The following is a 12,091-nucleotide window of genomic DNA, read 5'->3' on the forward strand; positions in this document are numbered from 1 at the left end:
TATCTATCTATCTATCTATCTATCTATCTATCTATCTATCTATCTATCTATCTATCTATCTATCTATCTATCTATCTATCTATCTATCTATCTATCTATCTCTTCTAGACTAATAAAGATGAAATGTCTGTGTGTCTGCCTGTGAACTGCAAGTCTGTCTGTCTGTCTGTCTGTCGGCCAAGAACGCAATAACCAATTGATGTAAATAAATGATCATCAGAACGGTCTTGGATGGGGGAGTGTCATGGGCATATTTTTTTGGAGGGGATCTCCTATCATGACCTAAACAAGGTCATCACACATATATGGACTCCCAACAAGGGTCCTCCCAACACAGGTCCTCCTAACAAGTAGTCCTCCCAACCTGGAGTCTTCCCACAGGAGTCTTCCCACTAAGACCTCCCAAAAAGATATGTGTACAAATATGTGCACAAGGGAAGCTAACAAGTTCACTAGCACATTTTCTTAATCTTAAAGGATAAAGATGTCTAAGAAGCAAAGATCAAGCCTTTCAAGGACAAATTAAAAGGCCAGGTGAAAGAGAGAAGGCCGGTTAAATGAAACTGGTTGCAAGCATAGCTGCAAAGGGTACAGCTAGTCTGAAATAAAAGCAGAAGTCACTGGGAACACTCAGCAGTTCAGAAAAGCTGAAGGAACAACCGCTGATGGCGGGGTGGACTGGGCAGGGGACATGGAGCAGGCTGCTGAGCGGAGGGAGATATGGGGTCAGCAAGTCGCAGAGGTAGGGAGGGGCAAGGCAGTGAGGGCCTTGAAGATGAGGAAGAGAATTTTGAACTCTATCCTCTGGGGGATGGGGAACTAGTGGAGCTGGGCGAGTGTGGGGATGATGGGGTCATGGAGCCTGGTGGGAAGAGGACACAAGCTGCAGAGTTCTGGATGATCTGCAGCTTGTGGAGGGAAGAGATGGGAAGGCCGACAAGCAGGGAGTTGGTGTAGGCAAGCCTAGGTGTGATGCGTGGAAGATGGTTTTGGCGGACTGAAGAGTGAGGCAGCGGCCGAGCTGGGCGATGTTGCAGAGGTGGGAGAAGGCAGATCGGGTCATGGGACGGATGTGGGGTAGAAGGGACACTTGAGGGTCAAACAAGACGCCAAAGTTCCAGACTGGCTCGGTGAGGTGGAGAGTGCATCCATGGATGGTGATGCTGTCAGTGCCTGAGGTGTGGAGGTGCTGATGGGAACCAATCAGGAGAGCCTCGGTCTTGTTGACGTTCAACAGTAGAAAGAGTGGTCAACGGTATCGAAGGCAACAAAGAGGTCAAGGAACACAAGGAGGCAGAGAGGCAAAATCACTAATATGCTGTGGGCAGCACGGAAACAACAACAACAACAAGATTCCATTTATAGAGCGCCTTTCACGTCGGGAGGACGTCCCAAGGCGCTGGACAGTTGGGTCAGGACCCGAGCATTGGGGGGGTAAATGGTAAGGGGAAGGGGGTAGCGAGAAAGGGGGAAATGGTCAAGGTGAGGGAAGGGAAGGAGCGAGGAGGGGGTAGAGAGTCGAGAGGGGAGCTGAAGGCTCGGTCAAAGAGAAAGGTCTTGAGACCGGCCTTGAAGGAGGAGAGGGAGGAAGCGGCGAAGGCACTGGGGATGGAGTTCCAGAGCCTCGGGCTGAGAGGCTGAAGGCCCGACCACCGATGGTAGGACGGTTGGGGCGGGGATGTGGAGCAGACCGGAGCCGGAGGAACGGAGGGTACGGGCAGGTAGGTAGGGGGATAGTAGGTCGGAGAGGTAGGAGGGAGCGAGGCCGTGAATGGCCTTGTAGGTGAGGATGAGGATCTTGAATTCGAAACCCAATTGGAGGGGAAGTGAAGGGAGTGATGGGAGAGGAAGGAGCGAAGCTCGAAAGCAATAACTCGGGGGTGGGGGGGAAGCTTTCTATAGGCCGTTAGTGGGGGAAAAAAACATGTTTGCTTCTCTGCCTCAGTTAGCCTCTCGCTCTGCAGCAGAATTGAAGAAAAGGCGATTTGTGCAAGATCACAATGAGGTATCTGGTGTGAGGAGGTGTTGCTGTGGGAAGGCCTCTGAGGGGAACAAATACTCCACAGGATACCGGGAGTTAGTGTGCTGCTGAGGATGGGGCCGGGGAAGGAGAGGAGGGAAGAGAGAATATGTACGTGTGTGGAGGGAAGGAGGCCAGCGTTCATTAGCGGACACATGTATTGCACGTTTTGCTCAATTTCTATTTGGAGCACAGGGCACCCTCCTGAAGAACTTTCTCCCCAGGTGGTAAGTGTAACTGTGATGAGGTACACGGAGGGTGGGGTGGGCTGGGGTTGACATGCGCCATGGGAGGATCGGGCCAATATGCTGAATGGATTTTTCTCATTCCACACTTTGTTACGAATCTCTCGTGAGCTCATGTGGAGGTCACAGTGTACTGAGTCTGGCAAATACACACAGGAATGTAATCACAGGGGCTGCTACCAATTGATCCTTAGTCCCCGATAACCTGACCCAATAGAAGAGGGTGGAAATGTTTGCCCGAAATTGCGGGAAATTCTGACAGGATTGCAGGGAAATTTTGAGGGTTTTTCGGAAAATTGCAGGGAATTGATTGGTGCTATTGAGGTATGTTTTACCTACTTTTTTTTTAAACTTAATTGCTAAAAACTAATCATGAAGAAATAACACGTATTAGACTGTTGCAAAAAAGAAATTATTTCCTTTTTCATAAAAACTCTTTGGTGGGGTGGGTGTGTGGGGTGGGGCACCAGCGCAAGCCCTAAAGGCCTGGAAATTCATAAAAAACAGACACTCAGAGCCAGTGTCCTGACTGTGGGGCTGCAAGAACTCACCACCTCCTGCACACAGAGACAGAGCCAGAGAGAGAGTGAGACACACACACAGAAAGAGGGACACACATTCTTAGAAAGAGAGAGACACACACACTCACAGCGCAAGAAACGTCATTATCAGCGTTTTTTTAGCGGGGTGCGCTATTTCTACCGGAAGGTATTGTTTACAGTGGAGGGCGCGGTTTATTATTATTATAATAGTAATAAACCTTGCATTTGATATACTGTCATATCACATCTTCGAGACGTCTCAAAGTGAATTGACTGTATATTTTGTGGGCGGATCGTGGCAGCCAATTGTGCACAGCAGCATCCCACAAACAATCGTGGATTGAGTGACAAATTTATTATAGTTTTTTTCAAGGAATTGTTACCCCCGGAAAAGTGATCCGCCAATCGACTAACAAATGGGTTCCTACTTACTGCTGGGTAAACAGAGGCGTGTGGAGTAAGGAAACTTGCCCAATATTTCGCCGTGCCCGGGAATATAACCCAGGTCTCCCGCTTACCAGGTGAGTGCTCTAACCACCAATTCCACAGGGAGTTTATAGAGGATTCCACGGACAACTGAGCATTAGACGATGGCTGAACATTCACTAATGTAAACCACCAATTCCCTGCTCTTTCCCTGGTTATATTCTTGCTCTTCAAATATCCAATTCCCACATTGATCTTGTTTTCAATCAGAGAGAAGAAAAGTAAAAGAAAAGCAAAGAACAGAACATGATACTAAGATGACACGTTTCGCCCACAAAATACACAGTCAATTCATTTTACAGTATATTCGGTGAAGCACTTTGAGACGTCACAAAGAAGTGATGAGGCGCTATATAAAATGCAAGAATTATTATTATGATCTAGGCACCTGCTAACACCTCTCTGCTCTACCCGACCCCCATCACTAAGGGTTTCTGGCTTCCTACACATTCCCTCCGCCCCCACCATTGGCGGCTATGCTTTCAGCATGAAACTATGCTACACCCTGAAACCATGAACCTCCTTGCCTCAATCACTCCATCTTGTCCAACTTCAGGTCACACCTGAAGACCCTCCTCTTTGACCGTACCTATGGTCACCTCCCGCCCCTCCCCATCTCGGTGTCAAGAAGTGCCATTGTTAAGCGCTCAGAGATGCTGCCCCGCGTGAAGGGTGCTGTATAAGTTGTTGTTTTTGAGAAGATGGGTTTCAACCTAAGGCTCAAGGAAGGCAAGATCAAAAGGAAGTGTTCTTAACTTGCACTTACATAGCTCCTTTCACAGACAGGCCAGTGGCTGGAAAAGGATGAAACTCCACCAAAATGGAGCAGAAGGATATTGTTAAGGAAGGCTATGTGGAATGCCCATGAGAATAGGATGGAGGAGAAGATGCTTTATAAATAGCTCATTTCACAGCAGCAGCTCGGAGAGAGGTGGCATGGCCCGGGAGATTAGTGCTGGGTGTGGCTCCAGCAATATACTAAGGCATCCAGCAATTGAGGTACGAGGGGGTGGGAAGCAACATCAAAAGGCTGGCGCAATAAATGCAGATAAGGAGCCGCAAAGGAAGACAAGGAGCGAATGAGTCACAAGGTTCAAATAGGTGCTGGTTGCATCAACGAGCAGGTACAGGGTTATCTCTGGCCAATGGAACAAGCTGGCTGGTGGCTCTGATGCCCTCTGATGTAATCTCATGGGAAGGTAATCAATAGACATGAAATATCACTGCACTACTGGTCCAACTGAGCCATGTTACGTGTGAGCGGATGAGGTTGGGGTGGGGGACGTGGAGCGGTTGAAGATAGAAAGGCTCAATAGCACTGTCTAGAGCTGCCCTCACTATCAGGCAAAATAAAGTTTGGATACTGGTGGCTGGAAGAAAAGAAGTCCGTTGTAATCAATTGACCAGGTCCAGTTGTAGAGGCCAGAACAACAGACTCGCTTAGGAAACAATGTGATGATGTTACATGGTAGGGTTGGGATCTTAAATGAGTCCAGTGTCCACACGGCTTCCTGCCAGCTATTGATTCTCCTTTATGTAAAAGCAGGATTCCTGCTCCATTTCCTATACTTGCCCTTCCCCAAATCCTGAACTTGTATTAGTCAGGTTCAGTGGGTAAACACTCTCACCTCTGAGTCAGAAAGTTGTAAGTTTAAGCCCCACATTGGGACTTGGAACCGAATAGTCAAACCTGACACTTCTATACAGTACTGGGGGGACATGGGGGCGGTGGGTTACATTGTCGGAGGTGTTGTCCTTCGGATGAGATGTAAACATGGCACTAGTTAAAAAGAGAAGGGAGTTTCTCTCTCCCAGGGTCTTGGTCAACAATCCCCCAGATAATATTGGTCACTCACTCCACAGCTGTTTGTGGGACACTGCTGTGCGCAAGTTGGCTGCCGCGTTTCACCACAAATTACACAATCAATCCACTTTGCAGTCTATGCTGTGAAGCACTTTGAGACGTCTCGACAACATGATAAAGCGATACATCAAATGCAAGGATTAGCATTATTATTATCATGACGAAGGTCCTTTTGAAATAATCTGAAGGATGGTACCTTGGACAATGCACTGCTCTCCCAGCACTGCACTGGAGGTACAGCCTAGACAGGTCACTGTTACGTGTGTGTGTCTCGACGTGTGTGTCTCTGTGTGAGTGTGTGTCGCTGTCTCTGTGTCAGTGTGTGTGTGTGGGGTGGTGGGTTAGAAAGCATTAACAGTGATCACACACATATATTTCTGTCCTTTGCAGAAAAAACACCTTCAAATTCTCACCTTTTTAAATCGAAACAAAAATCGAGAGAAGTGAGTTTAAAATAATAATGTGGTCACTCAATCCACGACTGAGGGTCAAATGCTGTGCGCAACTGGCTGTCGCCCACAAAATGTATGGTCACAACACTTTACAGTATATTTTTTGAAGCGCTTTGAGATGTCCCAAAGATGTGATATTAAATGGAAGGATTATTATAATTATTATTAAAACAAGAATCATCTTCATGAAAAACCGAGAGCAAAATGCACTGAAAGTAAAGTAAAGAGGTAGGTATCGGGTGAGTAGGAAAATAAAGCCAGGGAGACCACAGGAGTGGAGATTCCCCAGCCAGGGGTACGATGCTGCAAATAACAAAATCCTCACAAAGGTATTTGCCTCGGCCACAAACGTTATTTAAAATAACAAAGTATAAACAGGAAATGGGGGATTTACAAACAGGGGTCACACTGTTCCGGCTCAGAATCGATGTCCAACTACAGGACAAAGAAGCACTATCCAAATGTTAGACCCATCATCAAATCTTGCGTGAAGGGCTTTAGCCTTAGGAAACGGTACACCATCGTTTAGGATGTCCAGTGACAGTGTCAGTGCACGTTAGAGACAGAGCAAAGCTCCCTCTACACCGGGTGTTCCAGATCAGTGAGAGTACGGGTTAGAGACAGAGTAAAGCTACACTGTCTGTCAGTCATTTCCAGGTCAATGACAGATTAGATACAGAGTAAAACTTCCTCTACACTGACCATCCAGTCCTCCCAGATCAGCTACAGGACGGGTTAGATACTGAGCACAATGTCTACTTCAACACAGCCTCACCAACTAGTATCTATCCTACCTGGGTGGGGGGGGGGGGACTAAGCTCCATGGAGCTGAACTGGGGGTTTTGCGGATAACGAGAAAGAAACAGACAAACAGCTTGAACATTGTTACAAAGAACAGCTCACATGACTGAAGTCCATTATCTTTTATCCCGACAGCTCTCCTCACAGTCGTTTGGCGGATCACTTTCCGGGGGTAATAATCCCTCCAAAAAAATACAACAACATTTGGTCACTCAATCCGTGGCTGTTCGTGGGACACTGCTGCACGCAATTGGCTGCCACATTTCACCCACAAAATACAGTCAATCCACTTTACACCACATACTGTGGAGCAATTTGAGACGTTTCATCAATGTGATAAGCGCTACATCAAATGCAAGGATTATTAATATTATTAGAACTTACTACCACTGTCTAACAACACAAAGCTTCACCTGCAGCAGCCCTGGTCTCTTTAGAGAGCTGACGTTGGAGAGCTGACTGGAGCCCAATTAAAGACAGCTGAGGTCCTGGTAAATACCAGGTTTCCCAAGGACTCAAGAGCAGGGCCCCCAACTACCACAGCCAGTGCAGCCTTGTGAGGTGACAGGTCGGAGTAACCCCCACATTCACTCTAATTGGGACCGATCCATTGTGGATATGAAAAGAATGTGGAGGTCAGTCCACTCAATGTGTGTGTGTTTGTCTCTGCCTCAGTGTGTGTGTGTCTGCCTCTGTGTATGTGTATGTAGCTCCCTTTCTGTCTGTCTGGCTCTGCCTCTCTTTGCCTTTGTGTGTGTGTCTCTCTCTATTTTTCTCTCTCTGCCTTTCTGTGTGTGTATCTCTTCCTCTCTAACTAACTATCTGTATGTTGTCGGTTTCCCGGTCTCTCAGTTTTTGCGTATGTCTCACTCTAAACATGTATGAATGTATCACTTCGCATATCATCACAAGGCTGGTTATATCATACACTTGCACCACCTGAACGTTTTCACTGTGATTGCAAATTGACTTCACTTAGTATTTCACTGTGGCACCAAAGGCTAATAAGTCTGTGTTAAAATAGCAAATCAGAAGGCAATACAAAGGAAGTCAATTTGTCTAAGGTCCCGGCCAGACATGAGACACAATATCACAGATCAACCGGTGTAGACAGGACCTTGGTGTTACATCCCACCCCGAGGGTGGCATGTCCAACAAAACAATGTTTCCCCTCCTCTCCCACTGTACTTGGTGGAGCGTCAGCTTCAACCCACTATCTCCTGCCCAGAGATAAGAGGGCTACTGACTGAGCCAGGATGACCTTTCTACCCAACAACAACAACTTGCATTTATATAGCGTCCCCACGCAGGGTAATAATAATCAACCTTGTGTTTGATATAGCGCCTTATCACGTCTTCGAGATGTATCAAAGCGCTTTACTGGATATATTGTAAAGTGAATTGATTGAATATTTTGTGGGCAAAATGCGGCAGCCAATTGCGCACAGCAGCGCCCCACGAACAGTCGTGGATTGAGTGACTGTTGTTTTTCAAGGGACTATTACCCCAGGAAAAGCGAACCGACAATTGATTAACAACTGGGTTCCTACTTAATGCTAGGGAAACAGAGGCGTGCGCAGTAAGGAAACTTGCCCAACGTTTCGCCCTGCCCGTGAATCGAAACCGGTCGCTTGAGAGGCAAATGCTTTAAGCTGAGCTACAGGATTCCATGCGTCTTGGAGTACTTAACAGTGGCGGAGTCTGACACCGAGCCGGAGGGAGGAGGTGACCGTAAGCATGGTCGAAGAAGACTTGATGCGTTCTGAAAACAGAAAAGGAGGGGGAAAGGTGGAGGGATTGAGGGAGAGAGTTGTGGAGCATAATGGCTAAAAGAACAGCCACCGATGGCGGAACGGAGGGGATGAGGGACGAGCAGGAGTCCGGAGCCAGTTGAACGGAGGTGGTGGGTGGTGGCGTGGGGAATAAGCAAGGTGGAGAGGGTGGGAAAGCTTAACAGCAGTGGCAGCAGCGAGACCCATCTTCTTGAAGAATAAAACGAACACTTTTTGAAGGATTGAAAGGAAGCCACTTCTCTGGGGACTGAGTGCAGGAAATCAGGCTGTGAATCAGTTATGCAAATAAGCCACCAAACAAACATGTACCCAACAGTCAATTTCCTCCCAAGTTCAGTGGACAGGGGACTTTCTAACACTGGTGATCAGCACACCAGCAAACTCTCTGCCCACATCCCACCCTCGACATGGTGGTCTGCTTCCTGGCTTAGACTGAGTGTAGTTTTAACTACACTTTGGTTATGGTGAGTGGATTTGGCTCATATTGGTTATGGTGAGTAGAGTTGTGTTGCTCAGTGGTTAGAGCACTCGCCTCGCAAGCGAGAGACCTGGGTTCGATTCCCGGGCAGGGCGAAACGTTGGGCAAGTTTCCTTGCTCCACACGCCTCTGTTTACCCAGCGGTAAGTAGATACCCGGTTGTTAGTGGATTGGCGGATTGCATTTCCAAGGATATTAATTCCTTCAAAAAAATTAAATAAATAATAAATTGGTTGCTCAATCCACGACTGTTTGTGGGACGCTGCTGTGCGCAATTGGCTGCCACAAAATATACAGTCAATTCACTTTACAGTATATCCTGTAAAGCGCTTTGAGACGTCTAGAAGACATGATAAGGGACTGTATCAAATGCAATGATTATTATTAATTCGGAAGATTTTTTTTCAGTATTTCAAAAGTAACTGCCTACACACACAGATTAGCTTTCAGGTGATCCAGACATAACCCTCAGTGTTTAGAAGCCATGTCCGTGACCCCTCTCTCCTATCACTAAACATTAGAGTTCTCTTCTTGACCACCATCTGTCATTAATGTTCTCGGCTACAAACAGGAAGGCAGGCAGGCAGCTAATTATCTGACATCCTGTCTTTCAGAGCCTGGTATTTTTGTGAGTAATTTAGAGCTGGGGTTTTGGACCTCACTTTATGAGTTGTCCCCCCCGCACCGGTCCCACCCCAGGGCCTGGCTGGAGTGAATCTCTGTACATCTCAGGGCTGCTCCCGCCAAACACTTTGCCTCACATTATTCTCCTGAGAGGTGATCGACAAACCAAGGTGTGCGGATTTGTAGATGGACAATGTGTGTGTAGATGGGCTGGGAGTATAGATGCCTGAATGCCTGCTCAGGGGAGCTAAGCTGCTGGGTTTACACTGGAGGTTGGGTTGGCTCACGATGCAGACAGGAGAGGCTAAGATCTGCAGAGGTCAGATTGATGCTGTGGTTCCTGCTCTGATCAAGGCCAGTCTCAACTTCTTCCTCTTTGACAATGCATCAGCCACACTCCTACCCCCAACCCCACCTACCCTCCACACCCTACCTGACTCCAATCCCCATCTTGGATGCAGTCCCTTAACTGTCCAACAACTTGGGACGTCCTTCTAACATGAAAGGCGCTGTGTGTGTAAAAGTAATGTGCTGTTGTTGTTTAGTCTGGGATCATTTCAATCCGATCCCTGAGAGAAGACACTTGCTAACCCTGACACCGATTTAACGCATCACACAATTGTAGAGAAATAGCTACCACAGGCCCCAAATGACTCACGGTTATAAAAGCATTGGCTTCTTCTTATTAATAATATTTATATCTTTAAGCGCTTTGAGACATCCTCTCGATGTGAAAGACACTATAGAAATGTAAATTGTACTGTACCTAACACAGCATCTATAACATCTGAATATCTCAAAGCATTCACAAGGGAATTGCTGGCCAAGTGCAGTGACATTGATGTCCCACAGAAAGCCATGAAGTGGATGAACAATTTTACCTGAGGGATTGTTGACCAGGACCCTGGGAAGAACTCTTCTCTTTTGGGTTAGTGTCATGGATTATTTAACGTCCACCTGAACAGGCAGATGGGGCTTCGGTTTGACATTTCATTCAAAGGACAGCACCTCCGACAATGAATGATGTGCTCCCACAGAACTGCATGAGCTGAACATGAGGCTTGCAGCGGAAATCTTCTGACTCAGGTGAAGGTGAGATCAATCCATGACTGCGTGTGGGACGCTGCTGTGAGCAATTGGCTGCCATGTTTCACCTGCAAAATATAATCAATTCACTTTACAGTATATCCTGTGAAGCGCTTTGAGACGTCTCGAAGATGTGATAAGGCGCTATATCAAATGCAAGGATTATTATAGATCTGTGGAGATGAAGTGGAGACGGTGTGAGAGGTACGATCTGAATTATTCAAGGACAGAACCATGAAGGTTGAAGTGTTAGGAGAGGCAGTGCATGAGGATACAGTGGTCGACAGTGTCGAAGGCAGCAGAGAGGTCAAGGAGGACGAGGAAGCAGAGGTAGCCCTGGTCACAGGTGGACAAAATGTCATTTGTCACTGTGACCAAAGCTGTTTCTGTGCTGTGGGCGGCACGGAAACCCGATTGGAGAGGTATGTGAAGGGAGTGACGGGAGAGGAAGGAGCGAAGCTGGGCACCAAGACCTTGGAGAGGAAAGGGAGGTTGGAGATGGGTGATCGTTTGAGAAAGAACTCTACCTCCACCCACCCCCCACCATCAAAAACCTCTCCCTCCTTCCTCTCCCTGCACCTGCAATCCAACCAAACAATAAGACAGTTAAACCACAAGAAAGCTGGAGAGCCTGGCAGTGATCTGGTAGTCTCACTGCTTGCCAAAAGAGAGAGAGAGAGCGCGAGAGAGGGAACGAGAGAAAGAGAGAGCGCGAGGGAGCAAGCAAGGTGAGGGTTTGTGAGCCGAGCCAATTTCCAAGAACAGTCGGCTTCACCTGCACAGTTTGTGGGCTGTGCGGAAAGGAGCTCAGAGCCGTTTGTAAAATCATTGAGACAGCTGGTCAGACTGCACCAAAGCACTGCGTTCAGTCCTGGGCAGCGCCACACAGAGGCAGAGGATGATCCCCAGTGTAAGAGGAACGAGATATGAGTAACGATTAGACAACTTGGGGTTCTTCTGTCTTGAAAGGAGATGTTTCAGGGGGAACCTCCTAGAGATGTATAAGAGGGGTAGGTAGGGGGTGTAGGGTGGTGGATGGACAGTGGGGGGATAACCAGGGGGTAGGGAGGTTAGTGGGGGTAGACTTAAAGGCTTTCATGGAATTATACAGCACAGAAGGAGGCCATTTGGCCCGTTTGCATCTGAGTGGGAGACAGCGTTGATGGAGGATGATCCTGAGCCAAGAGGACAGCACAGTCTGTCAGCGCTGGGATCGGGTCAGGATAGAAAGCTTTAGCTGCTGAGGCTGACTGTGGGCCACCCAAAGTGAGCTGCTTTGTCCGTGTGTAATCCCACCGAGGCAGCCCTGCTCCACCACTGCTCTCTGCCCAATCCACCAGCTGCCAGTGTTAACAGCTTCAATCACTCCCTCCACAGACACTTCACCTCCCAGCCACAGCTCATCAGGGACACAGTTGGCTTTGAGCCAGGCTAACCCCTGACACCCCACCCCCCACCCCGACCTGAGAGGTCATTTTGTGGTCCTGAGGAATGTCGAGGGTTAGAGGGGCGTTCATTGTCCAGAGAACTACATCAGATTGGAGGCAACAGAAGAGCAGCTCAGCCCAATCTCACAGTCAGTCTGTCAATGTGTCACTAATTTTAGCTCAAGTGAGAGAGAGAGGGGGAGGGGGCAAGAGAGAGGGGGAGATAATAATAATAACAATAACCATGCATTTGACACCTTATCACGTCTTTGA

This window comes from Callorhinchus milii, unplaced genomic scaffold (assembly GCF_018977255.1).
Source record: "Callorhinchus milii isolate IMCB2004 unplaced genomic scaffold, IMCB_Cmil_1.0 Scaffold14, whole genome shotgun sequence".
Lineage (NCBI taxonomy): Eukaryota > Metazoa > Chordata > Chondrichthyes > Chimaeriformes > Callorhinchidae > Callorhinchus > Callorhinchus milii.